The sequence below is a fragment of the Cololabis saira genome, chromosome 13, assembly GCF_033807715.1.
Source record: "Cololabis saira isolate AMF1-May2022 chromosome 13, fColSai1.1, whole genome shotgun sequence".
Taxonomy (NCBI): Eukaryota; Metazoa; Chordata; class Actinopteri; order Beloniformes; family Belonidae; genus Cololabis; species Cololabis saira.
Window position 1 is genome coordinate 9242857 of NC_084599.1, and position 25567 is coordinate 9268423.

The window sequence follows — 25567 nt, forward strand, 5'->3', positions numbered from 1 at the left end:
TTTTTGAAGAAAACGTTATTTAACATGGGAGTCAATGGAGAGAAAGACAGGATTTGGCATGGCTGTTAGTCTCCCCGTTCAAATTTTGTGCACACCACGCCTGTCAAAGTCACATTTTATGAATCACAAAACCTATGTCTATATTCTGACCAAAAATGATCTGTCTACCTTTTACGGTTTGGCCGTGAGGTCGAGTTACAAATAAAAATTATGATCATTTTTTTAAAGTCTCTCGCACTCTGATCAATTAGAACCGCACTGAAGATTTGACAAAAAAGTGATTTCCAGTCCTCGCTTGAGCGCTTATATCTTGAAAAGTGTACATTTTCGGAAAAAAACAGTCTGGGGTTTAGAGAGAGAAGAGAAGTTTTCCTCCGTTTTGAAGTTTGAATGACGTTTCTACGTGCAAGTATGAGAAAGATAGGTGACTCAGAAAAAAGGTGATTTTTTTTTTTTAACCTCATCCCACACACAGTGTGAAATGCTGCCCCATACAAATACATGGTCCCCATTAGTTTGGAAATTTGGAAATGTTTTTGCACTTCGTGCAAAAACTATTTGTGCCAACGTTCTGAAAATCCACAGGACTGTAGTTAAATTCAGGGCCTACAACTTTCTAAATCGGTTCATAATTTTTCGAGTAACGGTGTGCGAGTGGTGAGGCCCCAAAGTTCACGCAATGCGTTCCGGATGGCTCAAAAAGCGCACGTTTGTGCACGTTGCGCAAAAACGTGCACGCCAATCGCTTATAAAAGTCATACCAATCGATTCCCGATTAAGGCGCACGTTTCTACGTTTTTACTTTTCGCGTTTTCTCAAAGCTGTGGGACTAGTTACGCGCCAAAGTTTTTACGGAAGAATCTATAATAATAAGCCTGAGCAATAGTATGAGTGCCTCGTGCTGCGCACGAGGCACTCCTCCTCCATTGAGCTTGCGCATCTCAATGGAGGAGGAGTGCCACGTGGCGCAGCCGTGGCACTAACTAGACCAAAATTCCCGGGAAATTTTGAAGTGCCACGGACTACTGCCGGATGATCGCGGGATGCACCCATGAAGGTCAAGGACTCGATACTTGGTCATTTGACACCACCCATGACTCTCTATGTCAAACCATTCAAAAGATATTGGACTATAACGTATCGGCCAATCAGAAGAAGGGGCGTGGCTAATTTGCACCAATGAGGGTCAGGGACTCGATACTTGGTCATTTGACACCACCCATGTCTCTGTATGTCAAACCATTCAAAAGATATTGGACTATAACGTATCGGCCAATCAGAAGAAGGGGCGTGGCTAATTTGCACCAATGAGGGTCAGGGACTCCATACTTAGTCATTTGACACCACCCATGTCTCTGTATGTCAAACCATTCAAAAGATATTGGACTTTAACGTATCAGCCAATCAGAAGAAGGGGCGGGGCAAATTTGCACCAATGAGGGTCAGGGACTCGATACTTAGTCATTTGACACCACCCATGTCTCTGTATGTCAAACCATTCAAAAGATATTGGACTTTAACGTATCAGCCAATCAGAAGAAGGGGCGGGGCTAATTTGCACCAATGAGGGTCAGGGACTCGATACTTAGTCATTTGACACCACCCATGTCTCTGTATGTCAAACCATTCAAAAGATATTGGACTTTAACGTATCAGCCAATCAGAAGAAGGGGCGTGGCTAATTTGCACCAATGAGGGTCAGGGACTCGATACTTAGTCATTTGACACCACCCATGTCTCTGTATGTCAAACCATTCAAAAGATATTGGACTTTAACGTATCAGCCAATCAGAAGAAGGGGCGTGGCTAATTTGCACCAATGAGGGTCAGGGGCTCGATACTTAGTCATTTGATACCACCCGTGAGTCTCTATGTCAAACCATTCAAAAGATATTGGACTTTAACGTATCAGCCAATCAGAAGAAGGGGCGGGGCTAATTTGCACCAATGAGGGTCAGGGGCTCGATACTTAGTCATTTGATACCACCCGTGAGTCTCTATGTCAAACCATTCAAAAGATATTGGACTATAACGTATCGGCCAATCAGAAGAAGGGGCGGGGCTAATATGTATATATAATATACAAATGTAAATATTTATATGTATAATAATAATAATATACATATATATCCCATGAACCTGTCCCCAGCAGGACTGGGGATCATGTAAGGTCAAAAGGTCAGGGTTCAGATTCCTCCATTATCCAAGGTAAAGTATTATGAAGTCTGCATTGAGTGGGTCATGTGACTAGTTCTGGGTCACATGACCCGGAAGTATGGTAGTGTATATTGTATTGGAATGACTCAGCTAGTTCTTCGGATTTGACAAGCCTCAAATAACTTCACCTTGTAATCAAACTGTAGCTCCTAGCAGAAAAACAAAGACATCGTGAGAGAGACAGAACCCGGAAGATTCTGACAATCTTAATTTTATTCAGATATTCCTTAAAATGTGTTAGTAACGGCAATTCGAAAACAAAAATGAGATTTTTTTGAAGAAAACTTATTTTAACATTAGACTTAATGGAGACAGAGGCAGGATTTGGCGTGACTCTTGGCTCCCCCGTTCAAATTTTGTGCACACCACGCCTGTCAAAGTCACATTATTTGAATCTCAACATCTATGTCTACATTCTGACCAAAGATTATCTTTCTAGCTTTTACGGTTCGGCCGTGAGCTCAAGTTACAAATAAAAATTATGGTCATTTTTTCAAAGTCTCTCGCACTCTGATCAATTAGAACCGCACTGAAGATTTGACAAAAAAGTGATTTCCAGTCCTCGCTTGAGGGCTCATATCTTGAAAAGTGTACATTTTAGGAAAAAACAGTCTGGGGTTTAGAGAGAGAAGAGAAGTTTTCCTCCGTTTTGAAGTTTGAATGACGTTTATACGTGCAAGTATGAGAAAGATAGGTGACTCAGAAAAAAGGTGATTTTTTTTTTTTTTAACCTTCACCGGACATTTTACACCCACAGTGTGAAATGCTGCCCCATACAAATACATGGGAAAATCTTCCCCATTAGTTTGGAAATTTGGAAATGTTTTTGCACTTCGTGCAAAAACTATTCGTGCCATCGTTCTGAAAATCCAGAGGACTGTAGTTAAATTCAGGGCCTACAACTTTCTAAATCGGTTCAGAATTTTTCGAGTAACGGTATGCGAGTGGTGAGGCCCCAAAGTTCACGCAATGCGTTCCGGATGGGGCAAAAAGTGCACGTTTGTGCACGTTGCGCAAAAACGTGCACGCCAATCGCTTATAAAAGTCATACCAATTGATTCCCGATTAAGTCGCACGTTTCTACGTTTTTACTTTTTGAGTTTTCTCAAAGCTGCGCAACTAGTTACGCGCCGAAGTTTATACGGAAGAATATGGAATAATAATAAATAAATAATAAGCCTGAGCAATAGTATTAGTGCCTCGTGCTGCGCACGAGGCACTCCTCCTCCATTGAGCTTGCGCATCTCAATGGAGGAGGAGTGCCACGTGGCGCAGCCGTGGCACTAATAAATAAGCCTGAGCAATAGTATTAGTGCCTCGTGCTGCGCACGAGGCACTCCTCCTCCATTGAGCTTGCGCATCTCAATGGAGGAGGCGTGCCACGTGGCGCAGCCGTGGCACTAACTAGACCAAAATTCCCGGGAAATTTTGAAGTGCCACGGACTACTGCCGGATGATCGCGGGATGCACCCATGAGGGTCAGGGACTCGATACTTTGTCATTTGACACCACCCATGTCTCTGTATGTCAAACCATTCAAAAGATATTGGACTTTAACGTATCAGCCAATCAGAAGAAGGGGCGTGGCTAATTTGCACCAATGAGGGTCAGGGACTCGATACTTAGTCATTTGACACCACCCATGTCTCTGTATGTCAAACCATTCAAAAGATATTGGACTTTAACGTATCAGCCAATCAGAAGAAGGGGCGTGGCTAATTTGCACCAATGAGGGTCAGGGACTCGATACTTAGTCATTTGACACCACCCATGTCTCTGTATGTTAAACCATTCAAAAGATATTGGACTATAACGTATCGGCCAATCAGAAGAAGGGGCGTGGCTAATTTGCACCAATGAGGGTCAGGGACTCGATACTTAGTCATTTGACACCACCCATGTCTCTGTATGTCAAACCATTCAAAAGATATTGGACTTTAACGTATCGGCCAATCAGAAGAAGGGGCGGGGCTAATTTGCACCAATGAGGGTCAGGGACTCGATACTTAGTCATTTGACACCACCCATGTCTCTGTATGTCAAACCATTCAAAAGATATTGGACTATAACGTATCGGCCAATCAGAAGAAGGGGCGTGGCTAATTTGCACCAATGAGGGTCAGGGACTCGATACTTAGTCATTTGACACCACCCATGTCTCTGTATGTCAAACCATTCAAAAGATATTGGACTATAACGTATCGGCCAATCAGAAGAAGGGGCGTGGCTAATTTGCACCAATGAGGGTCAGGGACTCGATACTTAGTCATTTGACACCACCCATGTCTCTGTATGTCAAACCATTCAAAAGATATTGGACTTTAACGTATCAGCCAATCAGAAGAAGGGGCGGGGCTAATTTGCACCAATGAGGGTCAGGGGCTCGATACTTAGTCATTTGACACCACCCATTACTCTGTATGTCAAACCATTCAAAAGATATTGGACTATAACGTATCGGCCAATCAGAAGAAGGGGCGGGGCTAATATGTATATATAATATACAAATGTAAATATTTATATGTATAATAATAATAATATACATATATATCCCATGAACCTGTCCCCAGCAGGACTGGGGATCATGTAAGGTCAAAAGGTCAGGGTTCAGATTCCTCCATTATCCAAGGTAAAGTATTATGAAGTCTGCATTGAGTGGGTCATGTGACTAGTTCTGGGTCACATGACCCGGAAGTATGGTAGTGTATATTGTATTGGAATGACTCAGCTAGTTCTTCGGATTTGACAAGCCTCAAATAACTTCACCTTGTAATCAAACTGTAGCTCCTAGCAGAAAAACAAAGACATCGTGAGAGAGACAGAACCCGGAAGATTCTGACAATCTTAATTTTATTCAGATATTCCTTAAAATGTGTTAGTAACGGCAATTCGAAAACAAAAATGAGATTTTTTTGAAGAATCTTTTTTTTAACATTGCAGTGAATGGAGAGAGAAACAGGAATTGGCATGGCTCTTAGTCTCCCCGTTTAAATTTTGTGCACACCACGCCTGTCAAAGTCACATTTTAAGAATACCAAAATGTATGTCTACATTCTGACCAAAAATTATCTGTCCAGCTTTTACGGTTCGGCCGTGAGGTCGAGTTACAAATAAAAATTATGGTCATTTTTTCAGGGTTCTGCTCACTCTGATCAATTAAAACCTCCACTCTAGATTTGAAAAAGGGGGTTTTTTAGTCCTCGCTTGAAGGCTCATATCTTGAAAAGTGTACATTTTAGGAAAAAACAGTCCGGGGTTTAGAGAGAGAAGAGAAGTTTTCCTCCGTTTTGAAGTTTGAATGACGTTTCTACGTGCAAGTATGAGAAAGATAGGTGACTCAGAAAAAAGGTGATTTTTTTTTTTTTTTAACCTTCACCGGACATTTCACACCCACAGTGTGAAATGCTGCCCCATACAAATACATGGGAAAATCTTCCCCATTAGTTTGGAAATTTGGAAATGTTTTTGCACTTCGTGCAAAAACTATTCGTGCCATCGTTCTGAAAATCCACAGGACTGTAGTTAAATTCAGGGCCTACAACTTTCTAAATCGGTTCATAATTTTTCGAGTAACGGTGTGCGAGTGTTGAGGCCCCAAAGTTCACGCAATGCGTTCACGATGGGGCAAAAAGCGCACGTTTGTGCACGTTGCGCAAAAATGTGCACGCCAATCGCTAATAAAAGTCATTCCCATGAAGTCCCGATTAAGTCGCACGTTTCTACGTTTTTACTTTTTGAGTTTTCTCAAAGCTGCGCAACTAGTTACGCGCCGAAGTTTATACGGAAGAATATGGAATAAATAATAATAATAAATAAGCCTGAGCAATAGTAAGAGTGCCTCGTGCTGCGCACGAGGCACTCCTTCTCCATTGAGCTTGCGCAACTCAATGGAGGAGGAGTGCCACGTGGCGCAGCCGTGGCACTAACTAGACAAAATTCCCGGGAAATTTTGAAGTGCCACGGACTACTGCCGGATGATCGCGGGATGCACCCATGAAGGTCAAGGACTCGATACTTGGTCATTTGACACCACCCATGACTCTCTATGTCAAACCATTCAAAAGATATTGGACTATAACGTATCGGCCAATCAGAAGAAGGGGCGTGGCTAATTTGCACCAATGAGGGTCAGGGACTCGATACTTAGTCATTTGACACCACCCATGTCTCTGTATGTCAAACCATTCAAAAGATATTGGACTTTAACGTATCAGCCAATCAGAAGAAGGGGCGTGGCTAATTTGCACCAATGAGGGTCAGGGACTCGATACTTGGTCATTTGACACCACCCATGTCTCTGTATGTCAAACCATTCAAAAGATATTGGACTATAACGTATCGGCCAATCAGAAGAAGGGGCGGGGCTAATTTGCACCAATGAGGGTGAGGGACTCCATACTTAGTCATTTGACACCACCCATGTCTCTGTATGTCAAACCATTCAAAAGATATTGGACTTTAACGTATCAGCCAATCAGAAGAAGGGGCGGGGCTAATTTGCACCAATGAGGGTCAGGGACTCGATACTTAGTCATTTGACACCACCCATGTCTCTGTATGTCAAACCATTCAAAAGATATTGGACTTTAACGTATCAGCCAATCAGAAGAAGGGGCGTGGCTAATTTGCACCAATGAGGGTCAGGGACTCGATACTTAGTCATTTGACACCACCCATGTCTCTGTATGTCAAACCATTCAAAAGATATTGGACTTTAACGTATCAGCCAATCAGAAGAAGGGGCGGGGCTAATTTGCACCAATGAGTGTCAGGGGCTCGATACTTAGTCATTTGATACCACCCGTGAGTCTCTATGTCAAACCATTCAAAAGATATTGGACTATAACGTATCGGCCAATCAGAAGAAGGGGCGGGGCTAATATGTATATATAATATACAAATGTAAATATTTATATGTATAATAATAATAATATACATATATATCCCATGAACCTGTCCCCAGCAGGACTGGGGATCATGTAAGGTCAGGGTTCAGATTCCTCCATTATCCAAGGTAAAGTATTATGAAGTCTGCATTGAGTGGGTCATGTGACTAGTTCTGGGTCACATGACCCGGAAGTATGGTAGTGTATATTGTATTGGAATGACTCAGCTAGTTTTTTGGATTTGACAAGCCTCAAATAACTTCACCTTGTAATCAAACTGTAGCTCCTAGCAGAAAAACAAAGACATCGTGAGAGAGACAGAACCCGGAAGATTCTGACAATCTTAATTTCATTCAGATATTCCTTAAAATGTGTTAGTAACGGCAATTCGAAAACAAAAATGAGATTTTTTTGAAGAATTTTTTTTTTAACATTGCAGTGAATGGAGAAGGAGACAGGAATTGGCATGGCTCTTAGTCTCCCCGTTTAAATTTTGTGCACACCACGCCTGTCAAAGTCACATTTTAAGAATACCAATATGTATGTCTACATTCTGACCAAAAATGATCTGTCCAGCTTTTACGGTTCGGCCGTGAGGTCGAGTTACAAATAAAAATTATGGTCATTTTTTCAGGGTTCTGCTCACTCTGATCAATTCGAACCTCCACTCTAGATTTGAAAAAGGGGGTTTTTTAGTCCTCGCTTGAAGGCTCATATCTTGAAAAGTGTACATTTTAGGAAAAAACAGTCCGGGGTTTAGAGAGAGAAGAGAAGTTTTCCTCCGTTTTGAAGTTTGAATGACCTTTCTACGTGCAAGTATGAGAAAGATAGGTGACTCAGAAAAAAGGTGATTTTTTTTTTTTTAACCTCATCCCACACACAGTGTGAAATGCTGCCCCATACAAATACATGGTCCCCATTAGTTTGGAAATTTGGAAATGTTTTTGCACTTCGTGCAAAAACTATTCGTGCCATCGTTCTGAAAATCCACAGGAATGTAGTTAAATTCAGGGCCTACAACTTTCTAAATCGGTTCATAATTTTTCGAGTAACGGTGTGCGAGTGGTGAGGCCCCAAAGTTGACGCAATGCGTTCCGGATGGGGCAAAAAGTGCACGTTTGTGCACGTTGCGCAAAAACGTGCACGCCAATCGCTAATAAAAGTCATACCAATCGATTCCCGATTAAGGCGCACGTTTCTACGTTTTTACTTTTCGCGTTTTCTCAAAGCTGTGGGACTAGTTACGCGCCGAAGTTTATACGGAAGAATATGGAATAATAATAATAACTAGACCAAAATTCCCGGGAAATTTTGAAGTGCCACGGACTACTGCCGGATGATCGCGGGATGCACCCATGAAGGTCAAGGACTCGATACTTGGTCATTTGACACCACCCATGACTCTCTATGTCAAACCATTCAAAAGATATTGGACTATAACGTATCGGCCAATCAGAAGAAGGGGCGTGGCTAATTTGCACCAATGAGGGTCAGGGACTCGATACTTGGTCATTTGACACCACCCATGTCTCTGTATGTCAAACCATTCAAAAGATATTGGACTATAACGTATCGGCCAATCAGAAGAAGGGGCGTGGCTAATTTGCACCAATGAGGGTCAGGGACTCCATACTTAGTCATTTGACACCACCCATGTCTCTGTATGTCAAACCATTCAAAAGATATTGGACTTTAACGTATCAGCCAATCAGAAGAAGGGGCGGGGCAAATTTGCACCAATGAGGGTCAGGGACTCGATACTTAGTCATTTGACACCACCCATGTCTCTGTATGTCAAACCATTCAAAAGATATTGGACTTTAACGTATCAGCCAATCAGAAGAAGGGGCGGGGCTAATTTGCACCAATGAGGGTCAGGGACTCGATACTTAGTCATTTGACACCACCCATGTCTCTGTATGTCAAACCATTCAAAAGATATTGGACTTTAACGTATCAGCCAATCAGAAGAAGGGGCGTGGCTAATTTGCACCAATGAGGGTCAGGGACTCGATACTTAGTCATTTGACACCACCCATGTCTCTGTATGTCAAACCATTCAAAAGATATTGGACTTTAACGTATCAGCCAATCAGAAGAAGGGGCGTGGCTAATTTGCACCAATGAGGGTCAGGGGCTCGATACTTAGTCATTTGATACCACCCGTGAGTCTCTATGTCAAACCATTCAAAAGATATTGGACTTTAACGTATCAGCCAATCAGAAGAAGGGGCGGGGCTAATTTGCACCAATGAGGGTCAGGGGCTCGATACTTAGTCATTTGATACCACCCGTGAGTCTCTATGTCAAACCATTCAAAAGATATTGGACTATAACGTATCGGCCAATCAGAAGAAGGGGCGGGGCTAATATGTATATATAATATACAAATGTAAATATTTATATGTATAATAATAATAATATACATATATATCCCATGAACCTGTCCCCAGCAGGACTGGGGATCATGTAAGGTCAAAAGGTCAGGGTTCAGATTCCTCCATTATCCAAGGTAAAGTATTATGAAGTCTGCATTGAGTGGGTCATGTGACTAGTTCTGGGTCACATGACCCGGAAGTATGGTAGTGTATATTGTATTGGAATGACTCAGCTAGTTCTTCGGATTTGACAAGCCTCAAATAACTTCACCTTGTAATCAAACTGTAGCTCCTAGCAGAAAAACAAAGACATCGTGAGAGAGACAGAACCCGGAAGATTCTGACAATCTTAATTTTATTCAGATATTCCTTAAAATGTGTTAGTAACGGCAATTCGAAAACAAAAATGAGATTTTTTTGAAGAAAACTTATTTTAACATTAGACTTAATGGAGACAGAGGCAGGATTTGGCGTGACTCTTGGCTCCCCCGTTCAAATTTTGTGCACACCACGCCTGTCAAAGTCACATTATTTGAATCTCAACATCTATGTCTACATTCTGACCAAAGATTATCTTTCTAGCTTTTACGGTTCGGCCGTGAGCTCAAGTTACAAATAAAAATTATGGTCATTTTTTCAAAGTCTCTCGCACTCTGATCAATTAGAACCGCACTGAAGATTTGACAAAAAAGTGATTTCCAGTCCTCGCTTGAGGGCTCATATCTTGAAAAGTGTACATTTTAGGAAAAAACAGTCTGGGGTTTAGAGAGAGAAGAGAAGTTTTCCTCCGTTTTGAAGTTTGAATGACGTTTCTACGTGCAAGTATGAGAAAGATAGGTGACTCAGAAAAAAGGTGATTTTTTTTTTTTTTAACCTTCACCGGACATTTTACACCCACAGTGTGAAATGCTGCCCCATACAAATACATGGGAAAATCTTCCCCATTAGTTTGGAAATTTGGAAATGTTTTTGCACTTCGTGCAAAAACTATTCGTGCCATCGTTCTGAAAATCCAGAGGACTGTAGTTAAATTCAGGGCCTACAACTTTCTAAATCGGTTCAGAATTTTTCGAGTAACGGTATGCGAGTGGTGAGGCCCCAAAGTTCACGCAATGCGTTCCGGATGGGGCAAAAAGTGCACGTTTGTGCACGTTGCGCAAAAACGTGCACGCCAATCGCTTATAAAAGTCATACCAATTGATTCCCGATTAAGTCGCACGTTTCTACGTTTTTACTTTTTGAGTTTTCTCAAAGCTGCGCAACTAGTTACGCGCCGAAGTTTATACGGAAGAATATGGAATAATAATAAATAAATAATAAGCCTGAGCAATAGTATTAGTGCCTCGTGCTGCGCACGAGGCACTCCTCCTCCATTGAGCTTGCGCATCTCAATGGAGGAGGAGTGCCACGTGGCGCAGCCGTGGCACTAACTAGACCAAAATTCCCGGGAAATTTTGAAGTGCCACGGACTACTGCCGGATGATCGCGGGATGCACCCATGAAGGTCAAGGACTCGATACTTGGTCATTTGACACCACCCATGACTCTCTATGTCAAACCATTCAAAAGATATTGGACTATAACGTATCGGCCAATCAGAAGAAGGGGCGTGGCTAATTTGCACCAATGAGGGTCAGGGACTCGATACTTGGTCATTTGACACCACCCATGTCTCTGTATGTCAAACCATTCAAAAGATATTGGACTATAACGTATCGGCCAATCAGAAGAAGGGGCGTGGCTAATTTGCACCATTGAGGGTCAGGGACTCCATACTTAGTCATTTGACACCACCCATGTCTCTGTATGTCAAACCATTCAAAAGATATTGGACTTTAACGTATCAGCCAATCAGAAGAAGGGGCGGGGCAAATTTGCACCAATGAGGGTCAGGGACTCGATACTTAGTCATTTGACACCACCCATGTCTCTGTATGTCAAACCATTCAAAAGATATTGGACTTTAACGTATCAGCCAATCAGAAGAAGGGGCGGGGCTAATTTGCACCAATGAGGGTCAGGGACTCGATACTTAGTCATTTGACACCACCCATGTCTCTGTATGTCAAACCATTCAAAAGATATTGGACTTTAACGTATCAGCCAATCAGAAGAAGGGGCGTGGCTAATTTGCACCAATGAGGGTCAGGGACTCGATACTTAGTCATTTGACACCACCCATGTCTCTGTATGTCAAACCATTCAAAAGATATTGGACTTTAACGTATCAGCCAATCAGAAGAAGGGGCGTGGCTAATTTGCACCAATGAGGGTCAGGGGCTCGATACTTAGTCATTTGATACCACCCGTGAGTCTCTATGTCAAACCATTCAAAAGATATTGGACTTTAACGTATCAGCCAATCAGAAGAAGGGGCGGGGCTAATTTGCACCAATGAGGGTCAGGGGCTCGATACTTAGTCATTTGATACCACCCGTGAGTCTCTATGTCAAACCATTCAAAAGATATTGGACTATAACGTATCGGCCAATCAGAAGAAGGGGCGTGGCTAATTTGCACCAATGAGGGTCAGGGACTCCATACTTAGTCATTTGACACCACCCATGTCTCTGTATGTCAAACCATTCAAAAGATATTGGACTTTAACGTATCAGCCAATCAGAAGAAGGGGCGGGGCTAATTTGCACCAATGAGGGTCAGGGGCTCGATACTTAGTCATTTGACACCACCCATGTCTCTGTATGTCAAACCATTCAAAAGATATTGGACTATAACGTATCGGCCAATCAGAAGAAGGGGCGGGGCTAATTTGCACCAATGAGGGTCAGGGACTCGATACTTAGTCATTTGACACCACCCATGTCTCTGTATGTCAAACCATTCAAAAGATATTGGACTATAACGTATCGGCCAATCAGAAGAAGGGGCGTGGCTAATTTGCACCAATGAGGGTCAGGGACTCGATACTTAGTCATTTGACACCACCCATGTCTCTGTATGTCAAACCATTCAAAAGATATTTGACTTTAACGTATCAGCCAATCAGAAGAAGGGGCGGGGCTAATTTGCACCAATGAGGGTCAGGGGCTCGATACTTAGTCATTTGATACCACCCGTGAATCTCTATGTCAAACCATTCAAAAGATATTGGACTATAACGTATCGGCCAATCAGAAGAAGGGGCGGGGCTAATATGTATATATAATATACAAATGTAAATATTTATATGTATAATAATAATAATATACATATATATCCCATGAACCTGTCCCCAGCAGGACTGGGGATCATGTAAGGTCAAAAGGTCAGGGTTCAGATTCCTCCATTATCCAAGGTAAAGTATTATGAAGTCTGCATTGAGTGGGTCATGTGACTAGTTCTGGGTCACATGACCCGGAAGTATGGTAGTGTATATTGTATTGGAATGACTCAGCTAGTTTTTGGGATTTGACAAGCCTCAAATAACTTCACCTTGTAATCAAACTGTAGCTCCTAGCAGAAAAACAAAGACATCGTGAGAGAGACAGAACCCGGAAGATTCTGACAATCTTAATTTTATTCAGATATTCCTTAAAATGTGTTAGTAACGGCAATTCGAAAACAAAAATGAGATTTTTTTGAAGAAAACGTTATTTAACATGGGAGTCAATGGAGAGAAAGACAGGATTTGGCATGGCTCTTGACAAAAAAGTGATTTCCAGTCCTCGCTTGAGGGCTCATATCTTGAAAAGTGTACATTTTAGGAAAAAACAGTCTGGGGTTTAGAGAGAGAAGAGAAGTTTTCTTCCGTTTTGAAGTTTGAATGACGTTTCTACGTGCAAGTATGAGAAAGATAGGTGACTCAGAAAAAAGGTGATTTTTTTTTTTTAACCTCATCCCACACACAGTGTGAAATGCTGCCCCATACAAATACATGGTCCCCATTAGTTTGGAAATTTGGAAATGTTTTTGCACTTCGTGCAAAAACTATTCTTGCCATCGTTCTGAAAATCCACAGGAATGTAGTTAAATTCAGGGCCTACAACTTTCTAAATCGGTTCATAATTTTTCGAGTAACGGTGTGCGAGTGGTGAGGCCCCAAAGTTGACGCAATGCGTTCCGGATGGGGCAAAAAGTGCACGTTTGTGCACGTTGCGCAAAAACGTGCACGCCAATCGCTAATAAAAGTCATACCAATCGATTCCCGATTAAGGCGCACGTTTCTACGTTTTTACTTTTCGCGTTTTCTCAAAGCTGTGGGACTAGTTACGCGCCGAAGTTTATACGGAAGAATATGGAATAATAATAAATAAATAAATAATAAGCCTGAGCAATATTAAGAGTGCCTCGTGCTGCGCACGAGGCACTCCTCCTCCATTGCGAAGCTCAATGGAGGAGGAGTGCCACGTGGCGCAGCCGTGGCACTAATAATAAATAATAAGCCTGAGCAATAGTATGAGTGCCTCGTGCTGCGCACGAGGCACTCCTCCTCCATTGAGCTTGCGCATCTCAATGGAGGAGGAGTGCCACGTGGCGCAGCCGTGGCACTAACTAGACAATTTCTTGCAGAAATTTTGAGAGTGCCACGGCGGGCTGCTGCAAATTTGTGTACATTTTACAAGCAATAAAGGTGAAGGACTCAATACCGAGTCCAATGACACCACCCATGACTCTCTATGTCAAACCATTCAAAAGTTATTACAGAAAATAGGTAATAGGCTATAATAATAAAAACGTTGGGAAAAATGGGAATTTCAACACCAAAAGTCATATCACACGATTCCTGGTCGAGACACACGTTTTGATATATGATGCGCCTCGGTCGTCTGAAATCTGTAGGAGGAGTAGCAAACCGAAATCTGGAGTTTTCCCCATCCGCTTTGAATGGGTTTTTTTTGGCCTGTTTATTGGGAATAACTTTGGGAAAAATGGGAATTTCAACACGAAAAGTCATAGCACACTATTCCCGATCGAGCCACACGTTTTGATATATGATATGCGTGGGTCGTGTGAAATCTGTAGGAGGAGTAGCGAACCAAAATTTGGCCCGAAAATGAAAAAGAGTATAACATATACAATACTAGACAAAATTCCCGGGAAATTTTGAAGTGCCACGGACTACTGCCGGATGATCGCGGGGCTTATTTGCACCCATGAAGGTCAAGGACTCGATACTTAGTCATTTGACACCACCCATGACTCTCTATGTCAAACCATTCAAAAGTTATTACAGAAAATATGTAATAGGCTAATAGAACCGCTAACAAGACCGCTAACGGGACCGCTAACGGGATAGCTAACAGCACCGCTAACGGAACCTCTAACGGGATCGCTAACTGAACCGCTAACGGGATCGCTAAAGGGATCGCTAACGGGACCGCTAACGGGACCGCTAACCGAGCCGCAAACGGAATCGCTAACCGAGCCGCTAACAACCGCTAACGGAACCGCTAACGGGACCGCTAACGGGACCGCTAATGGGATCGCTAACGGAACCGCTAACGGGACCGCTAACGGGACCGCTAACGGGACCGCTAACGGGACCGCTAACGGGACCGCTAACGGGATCGCTAACGGGATCGCTAACGGAGCCGCTAATGGGGTCGCTAATGGGGTCGCTAACGGGACCGCTAACGAAACCGCTAACAGTACCGCTAACAGAACCGCTAACTGAACCGCTAACGGGATCGCTAACGGGATCGCTAACGGGACCGCTAACCGAGCCGTTAACGGAATCGCTAACCGAGCCGCTAACAACCGCTAACGGGACCGCTAACGGGACCGCTAACGGGACCGCTAATGGGATCGCTAACGGAACCGCTAACGGGACCGCTAACGGGACCGCTAACGGGACCGCTAACGGGACCGCTAACGGGATCGCTAACGGGATCGCTAACGGAGCCGCTAACGGGGTCGCTAACGGGACCGCTAACAACCGCTAACGGAACCGCTAACAGGACCGCTAACAGAACCGCTAACTGAACCGCTAACGGGATCGCTAACGGGATCGCTAACGGGACCGCTAACCGAGCCGCTAACGGAATCGCTAACCGAGCCGCTAACAACCGCTAACGGAACCGCTAACGGGACCGCTAACGGGATCGCTAACGGAACCGCTAACGGGACCGCTAACGGGACCGCTAACGGGATCGCTAACGGGATCGCTAGCTAGACCGCTAACCGAGCCGCTAACGGGATTGCTAACGGGATCGCTAACAACCGCTAACGGGACCGCTAACGGGATTGCTAACGGGGTCGCTAACTGGACCGCTAACGGGATCGCTAACTGGACCGCTAACGGGACCGCTAACAGGACCGCTAACAGAACCGCTAACGGGACCGCTAACACCAATAACACTACCATCCCATAATAAACACCTACCATCCCATAATAACACTAACATCCTATAAAAACACCTGCCATCCCATAATAACGCTAAAAACCTTAAAAAAACACCTGCCATCCCATAATAACACTAACATCCTATAAAAACACCTGCCATCCCATAATAACACTAACATCCTATAAAAATAAAATGGGGATCATGTAAGGTCAGGGTTCAGATTCCTCCATTATCCAAGGTAAAGTATTATGAAGTCTTTATTGATGTGTCATGTGACCAGTTCTGGGTCACATGACCCGGAAGTATGGTAGTGTATATTGTATTGGAATGACTCAGCTAGTTTTTTGGATTTGACAAGCCTCAAATAACTTCACCTTGTAATCAAACTGTAGCTCCTATCAGAAAAACAAAGACATTGTGAGAGAGACAGAACCCGGAAGATTCTGACAATCTTAATTTTATTCAGATATTCCTTAAAATGTGTTAGTAACGGCAATTCGAAAACAAAAATGAGATTTTTTTTAAGAAAACTTCATTTAACATGGGAGTCAATGAAGAGACAGACAGGAATTGGCGTGTCTGTTGGCTCCACCGTTAAAATTTTGTGCACACCACGCCTGTGAAAGTCACATTTTATAAATCACAACACCTATGTCTATATTCTGACCAAAAATGATCTGTCTACCTTTTACGGTTTGGCCGTGACCTCGAGTTACAAATAAGAAATCATGTTTTTTTTTCAGTGCAACTACACTCTAGCAAACTGACTCCCGTGCTCTAGATTTGAAAAAAAGTGATTTCCAGACCTCGCTTGAGGGCTCATATCTTGAAAAGTGTACATTTTAGGAAAAAACAGTCCGGGGTTTAGAGAGAGAAGAGAAGTTTTCCTCCGTTTTGAAGTTTGAATGACGTTTCTACGTGCAAGTATGAGAAAGATACGTGACTCGGAAAAAAGGTGAATTTTGTCTTTTTTTTCTCAACATTTTCCCATCCGCTTATAATGGCGCCATTGAAATGCATGGGAAAATCTTCCCCATTAGTTTGGAAATTTGGAAATGTTTTTGCACTTCGTGCAAAAACTATTCGTGCCATCGCTCTGAAAATCCACAGGACTGTAGTTAAATTCAGGGCCTACAACTTTCTAAATCGGTTCAGAATTTTTCGAGTAATGGTGTGCGAGTGGTGAGGCCCCAAAGTTCACGCAATGCGTTCCGGATGGGGCAAAAAGCGCACGTTTGTGCACGTTGCGCAAAAACGTGCACGCCAATTGCTTATAAAAGTCATACCCATCGATTCCCGATTAAGGCGCACGTTTCTACGTTTTTACTTTTTGCGTTTTCTCAAAGCTGCGGGACTAGTTACGCGCCGAAGTTTTTACGGAAGAATATGGAATAATAAACTAGACAAAATTCCCGGGAAATTTTGAAGTGCCACGGACTACTGCCGGATGATCGCGGGGCTTATTTGCACCCATGAAGGTCAAGGACTCGATACTTAGTCATTTGACACCACCCATGACTCTCTATGTCAAACCATTCAAAAGTTATTACAGAAAATATGTAATAGGCTAATAGAACCGCTAACAAGACCGCTAACGGGACCGCTAACGGGATAGCTAACAGAAGCGCTAACGGAACCTCTAACGGGATTGCTAACTGAACCGCTAACGGGATCGCTAAAGGGATCGCTAACGGGACCGCTAACGGGACCGCTAACCGAGCCGCTAACGGAATCGCTAACCGAGCCGCTAACAACCGCTAACGGAACCGCTAACGGGACCGCTAACGGGACCGCTAACGGGACCGCTAATGGGATCGCTAACGGAACCGCTAACGGGACCGCTAACGGGACCGCTAACGGGACCGCTAACGGGATCGCTAACGGGATCGCTAACGGAGCCGCTAATGGGGTCGCTAACGGGACCGCTAACGAAACCGCTAACAGTACCGCTGACAGAACCGCTAACTGAACCGCTAACGGGATCGCTAACGGGATCGCTAACGGGACCGCTAACCGAGCCGTTAACGGAATCGCTAACCGAGCGGCTAACAACCGCTAACGGGACCGCTAACGGGACCGCTAATGGGATCGCTAACGGAACCGCTAACGGGACCGCTAACGGGACCGCTAACGGGACCGCTAACGGGACCGCTAACGGGATCGCTAACGGAGCCGCTAATGGGGTCGCTAACGGGAACGCTAACAACCGCTAACGGAACCGCTAACAGGACCGCTAACAGGACCGCTAACAGAACCGCTAACGGGATCGCTAACGGGACCGCTAACCGAGCCGCTAACGGAATCGCTAACCGAGCCGCTAACAACCGCTAACGGAACCGCTAACGGGACCGCTAACGGGACCGCTAACGGGATCGCTAACGGAACCGCTAACGTGACCGCTAACGGGACCGCTAACGGGATCGCTAACGGGATCGCTAACGGGACCGCTAACCGAGCCGCTAACGGGATTGCTAACGGGATCGCTAACAACCGCTAACGGGACCGCTAACGGGATTGCTAACGGGGTCGCTAACTGGACCGCTAACGGGATCGCTAACTGGACCGCTAACGGGATCGCTAACAGGACCGCTAACGGGACCGCTAACACCAATAACACTACCATCCCATAATAAACACCTACCATCCCATAATAACACTAACATCCTATAAAAACACCTGCCATCCCATAATAACGCTAAAAACCTTAAAAAAACACCTGCCATCCCATAATAACACTAACATCCTATAAAAACACCTGCCATCCCATAATAACACTAACATCCTATAAAAATAAAATGGGGATCATGTAAGGTCAGGGTTCAGATTCCTCCATTATCCAAGGTAAAGTATTATGAAGTCTGCATTGATGTGTCATGTGACCAGTTCTGGGTCACATGACCCGGAAGTATGGTAGTGTATATTGTATTGGAATGACTCAGCTAGTTTTTTGGATTTGACAAGCCTCAAATAACTTCACCTTGTAATCAAACTGTAGCTCCTATCAGAAAAACAAAGACATCGTGAGAGAGACAGAACCCGGAAGATTCTGACAATCTTAATTTTATTCAGATATTCCTTAAAATGTGTTAGTAACGGCAATTCGAAAACAAAAATGAGATTTTTTTGAAGAAAACTTCATTTAACATGGGAGTCAATGAAGAGACAGACAGGAATTGGCGTGTCTGTTGGCTCCACCGTTAAAATTTTGTGCACACCACGCCTGTGAAAGTCACATTTTATAAATCACAACACCTATGTCTATATTCTGACCAAAAATGATCTGTCTACCTTTTACGGTTTGGCCGTGACCTCGAGTTACAAATAAGAAATCATGTTTTTTTTTCAGTGTAACTACACTCTAGCAAACTGACTCCCGTGCTCTAGATTTGAAAAAAAGTGATTTCCAGACCTCGCTTGAGGGCTCATATCTTGAAAAGTGTACATTTTAGGAAAAAACAGTCCGGGGTTTAGAGAGAGAAGAGAAGTTTTCCTCCGTTTTGAAGTTTGAATGACGTTTCTACGTGCAAGTATGAGAAAGATACGTGACTCTGAAAAAAGGTGAATTTTGTCTTTTTTCTCGACATTTTCCCATCCGCTTTGAATGGCGCCATAGGAATACATGGGAAAATGGTCTCCCCATTAGTTTGGAAATTTGGAAATGTTTTTGCACTTTGTGCAAAAACTATTTGTGCCATCGCTCTGAAAATCCACAGGACTGTAGTTAAATTCAGGGCCTACAACTTTCTAATTTGGTTCAGAATTTTTCGAGCAACGGTGTGCGAGTGGTGAGGCCCCAAACTTCTCGCAATGCGTTCCGGATGGGGCAAAAAGCGCACGTTTGTGCACGTTGCGCAAAAACGTGCACGCCAATCGCTAATAAAAGTCATACCCATCGATTCCCGATTAAGGCGCACGTTTCTACGTTTTTACTTTTCGCGTTTTGTCAAAGCTGTGGGACTAGTTACGCGCCGAAGTTTTTACGGAAGAATAAATAAATAAATAAATAAATAAACTAGACAATTTCTTGCAGAAATTTTGAGAGTGCCACGGCGGGCTGCTGCAAATTTGTGTACATTTTACAAGCAATAAAGGTGAAGGACTCAATACCGAGTCCAATGACACCACCCATGACTCTCTATGTCAAACCATTCAAAAGATATTGGACTTTAACGTATCAGCCAATCAGAAGAAGGGGCGTGGCTAATTTGCACCAATGAGGGTCAGGGACTCGATACTTAGTCATTTGACACCACCCATGTCTCTGTATGTCAAACCATTCAAAAGATATTGGACTTTAACGTATCAGCCAATCAGAAGAAGGGGCGGGGCTAATTTGCACCAATGAGGGTCAGGGGCTCGATACTTAGTCATTTGACACCACCCATGTCTCTGTATGTCAAACCATTCAAAAGATATTGGACTTTAACGTATCAGCCAATCAGAAGAAGGGGCGTGGCTAATTTGCACCAATGAGGGTCAGGGGCTCGATACTTAGTCATTTGACACCACCCATGTCTCTGTATGTCAAACCATTCAAAAGATATTGGACTTTAACGTATCAGCCAATCAGAAGAAGGGGCGTGGCTAATTTGCACCAATGAGGGTCAGGGGCTCGATACTTAGTCATTTGACACCACCCATGTCTCTGTATGTCAAACCATTCAAAAGATATTGGACTTTAACGTATCAGCCAATCAGAAGAAGGGGCGTGGCTAATTTGCACCAATGAGGGTCAGGGGCTTGATACTTAGTCATTTGACACCACCCATGTCTCTGTATGTCAAACCATTCAAAAGATATTGGACTTTAACGTATCAGCCAATCAGAAGAAGGGGCGGGGCTAATGTGCATTCCCTGGGTCATGTGACCAGTTCTGGGTCACATGACCCGGAAGTGTATACTGTATTATGCTGTATATACTGTGGATGGATGGATGGATGATGGATGGATTATGGATGGATGGATGATGGATGGATGATGGATGGATGATGGATGGATGGATGATGGATGGATGGATGGATGATGGATGGATGATGGATGGATGGATGATGGATGGATGATGGATGGATGGATGGATGATGGATGGATGATGGATGGATGGATGATGGATGGATGATGGATGGATGGATGGAGGGATGGATGGATGATGGATGGATGATGGATGGATGGATGATGGATCGATGATGGATGATGGATGGATGATGGATGGATGGATGATGGATGGATGGATGATGGATGGATGGATGATGGATGGAGGGATGATGGATGGAGGGATGGATGATGGATGGATGATGGATGGATGATGGATGGATGATGGATGGAGGGATGATGGATGGATGGAGGGATGGATGATGGATGGATGGATGATGGATGGATGATGGATGGAGGGATGATGGATGGATGATGGAGGGATGATGGATGATGGATGGATGGATGATGGATGATGGATGGATGGATGATGGATGGATGATGGATGATGGATGGATGATGGATGGATGGATGGATGATGGATGGATGATGGATGGATGGATGATGGATGGATGGATGATGGATGGATGGATGATGGATGGATGATGGATGGATGGATGGATGAATGGATGATGGATGGATGGATGATGGATGGATGATGGATGATGGATGGATGGATGATGGATGGATGGATGATGGATGGATGGATGATGGATGGATGATGGATGGATGATGGATGGATGATGGATGGATGGATGATGGATGGATGGATGGATGATGGATGGATGGATGATGGATGGATGATGGATGGATGATGGATGGATGGATGATGGATGGATGATGGATGGATGGATGGATGATGGATGGATGGATGATGGATGGATGATGGATGGAGGGATGGATGATGGATGGATGGATGGATGATGGATGGATGATGGATGGATGATGGATGGATGATGGATGGATGGATGATGGATGGATGGATGATGGATGGATGGATGGATGATGGATGGATGGATGATGGATGGAGGGATGGATGATGGATGGATGATGGATGGATGATGGATGGATGATGGATGGAGGGATGATGGATGGATGGAGGGATGGATGATGGATGGATGGATGATGGATGGATGATGGATGGAGGGATGATGGATGGATGATGGAGGGATGATGGATGATGGATGGATGGATGATGGATGGATGGATGATGGATGGATGATGGATGATGGATGGATGATGGATGGATGGATGGATGATGGATGGATGGATGATGGATGGATGGATGATGGATGGATGGATGATGGATGGATGATGGATGGATGATGGATGGATGATGGATGGATGATGGATGGATGGATGGATGATGGATGGATGGATGATGGATGGATGATGGATGGATGATGGATGGATGATGGATGGATGGATGATGGATGGATGGATGGATGATGGATGGATGGATGATGGATGGATGATGGATGGAGGGATGGATGATGGATGGATGGATGGATGATGGATGGATGGATGATGGATGGATGATGGATGGATGATGGATGGATGGATGATGGATGGATGGATGATGGATGGATGGATGGATGATGGATGGAGGGATGATGGATGGAGGGATGGATGATGGATGGATGATGGATGGATGATGGATGGAGGGATGATGGATGGATGGAGGGATGGATGATGGATGGATGGATGATGGATGGATGATGGATGGAGGGATGATGGATGGATGATGGAGGGATGATGGATGATGGATGGATGGATGATGGATGGATGGATGATGGATGGATGATGGATGATGGATGGATGATGGATGGATGGATGGATGATGGATGGATGATGGATGGATGGATGATGGATGGATGGATGATGGATGGATGGATGATGGATGGATGATGGATGGATGGATGGATGGATGATGGATGGATGGATGATGGATGGATGATGGATGATGGATGGATGGATGATGGATGGATGATGGATGGATGGATGATGGATGGATGGATGATGGATGGATGATGGATGGATGATGGATGGATGATGGATGGATGGATGGATGGATGGATGATGGATGGATGATGGATGGATGATGGATGGATGATGGATGGATGATGGATGGATGGATGATGGATGGATGGATGATGGATGGATGGATGGATGATGGATGGATGGATGATGGATGGATGATGGATGGAGGGATGGATGATGGATGGATGGATGGATGATGGATGGATGATGGATGGATGATGGATGGATGGATGATGGATGGATGGATGATGGATGATGGATGATGGATGGATGGATGATGGATGGATGATGGATGGATGATGGATGGATGGATGGATGGATGGATGGATGGATGGATGATGGAGGGATGGATGATGGAGGGATGATGGATGGATGATGGATGGATGGATGATGGAGGGATGATGGATGGATGGATGATGGATGGATGGATGATGGATGGAGGGATGGATGGATGATGGATGGATGGATGGATGATGGATGGATGATGGATGGATGATGGATGGATGGATGATGGATGGATGGATGATGGATGGATGGATGGATGATGGATGGATGGATGGATGGATGATGGATGGATGGATGGATGGATGGATGGATGGATGGATGGATGGATGATGGATGGATGGATGGATGGATGGATGGATGATGGATGGATGGATGATGGATGGATGGATGGATGGATGATGGATGGATGGATGATGGATGGATGATGGATGGATGATGGATGGATAATGGATGATGGATGGATGGATGATGGATGGATGATGGAGGGATGGATGATGGATGGATGGATGATGGAGGGATGATGGATGGATGATGGATGGATGGATGGATGATGGATGGATGATGGATGGATGATGGATGGATGGATGATGGATGGAGGGATGATGGATGGATGGAGGGATGGATGGATGATGGAGGGATGATGGATGGATGGATGATGGATGGATGATGGATGGATGATGGATGGATGGATGGATGATGGATGGATGATGGATGGATGGATGATGGATGGATGGATGATGGATGGATGGATGGTGGGTGGATGATGGATGGATGATGGATGGATGGATGATGGATGGATGGAGGGATGGATGGATGATGGATGGATGGAGGGATGGATGGATGATGGATGGATGGAGGGATGATGGATGGATGATGGATGGATGGAGGGATGATGGATAGATGGATGGATGGATGGATGGATGGATGGAGGGATGATGAAGGTAGAGGATGATGAAGGTAGAGGAGGATGATGAAGGTAGAGGATGATGAAGGTAGAGGATGATGAAGGTAGAGGATGATGAAGGTAGAGGATGATGAAGGTAGAGGATGATGAAGGTAAAGGGTGATGAAGGTCAGGGTTCAGACTTCTCCATTTTCCAGGTTATATTATATTAAGTCTGTAGTGACTGAGTCATGTGACCAGTCCTGGGTCACATGACCCAGATGCCTGCGGGGGGGATGAGTCATCAGAACAGAGAAGCTTCTAGAAACTTCAGAAGCTTACTAGTATATATACAGAGGTAATGATTCAGCTATATTTTCGGTTGTGACAAACCTCAAATCACTCCACTTTGTCATCAAACCGTAGCTCTTAGCAGAAAAATGAAAACATCGTGAGCGACGGAGAACCCAGCAGATTCCGGAAATGTTATTTTCATACAGATATCACTTAAAATGTGTTAGTAACGGCAATTCGAAAACAAAAATGAGATTTTTTTGAAGAAAACGTATTTTAACATGGGACTCAATGGAGATCGAGACAGGATTTGGCGTGTCTGTTGGGCCCCCTGTTAAAATTTTGTGCACACCACGCCTGTCAAAGTCACATTTTATGAATCACAACACCTATGTCTATATTCTGACCAAAAATTATCTGTCTACCTTTTACGGTTTGGCCGTGACCTCGAGTTACAAATAAGAAATCATGTTTTTTTTTTCAGTCTAACTACACTCTAGCGAACTGACTCCCGTGCTCTAGATTTGAAAAAAAGTGATTTCCAGTCCTCGCTTGAGCGCTCATATCTTGAAAAGTGTACATTTGAGGAAAAAACTGTTCCAGGTTCAGAGAGAGAAGAGAAGTTTTCCTCCGTTTTGAAGTTTGAATGACGTTTCTACGTGCAAGTATGACAAAGATACGTGACTGAGAAAAAAGGTGAATTTCGTCTTTTTTCTCCCATCCGCTTTGAATGGCGCCATAGGAATACATGGGACGTGATCTCCCCATTAGTTTGGGAAATTTGGAAATGTTTTTGCACTTCGTGCAAAAACTATTTGTGCCATCGCTCTGAAAATCCACAGGACTGTAGTTAAATTCAGGCCCTACAACTTTCTAATTTGGTTCAGAATTTTTCGAGTAACGGTGTGCGAGTGGTGAGGCCCCAAACTTCTCCCAATGCATTCCGGATGGGATTTAGCGCGCACGTTTGTGCACGTTGCGCAAAAACGTGCACGCCAATTGCTTATAAAAGTCATAGCACACGATTCCCGATTAACGCGCACGTTTCTACGTTTTTACTTTTCGCGTTTTCTCAAAGCTCTAGGAGGAGTAGCGAACCGAAATCTGTCCGGAAGAGGAATCAGAAGAATAATAATAAACCCGCAGAATAACAATAGTGCCTCTGCCTACTCCTCCTTGCTATTGCATAGCTTTGGAGGAGTCGTGCCTCTGGCCGGGGGCCGTGGCACTAACTAGACAATTTCTTGCAGAAATTTTGAGAGTGCCACGGCGGGCTGCTGCAAATTTGTGTACATTTTACAAGCAATAAAGGTGAAGGACTCAATACCGAGT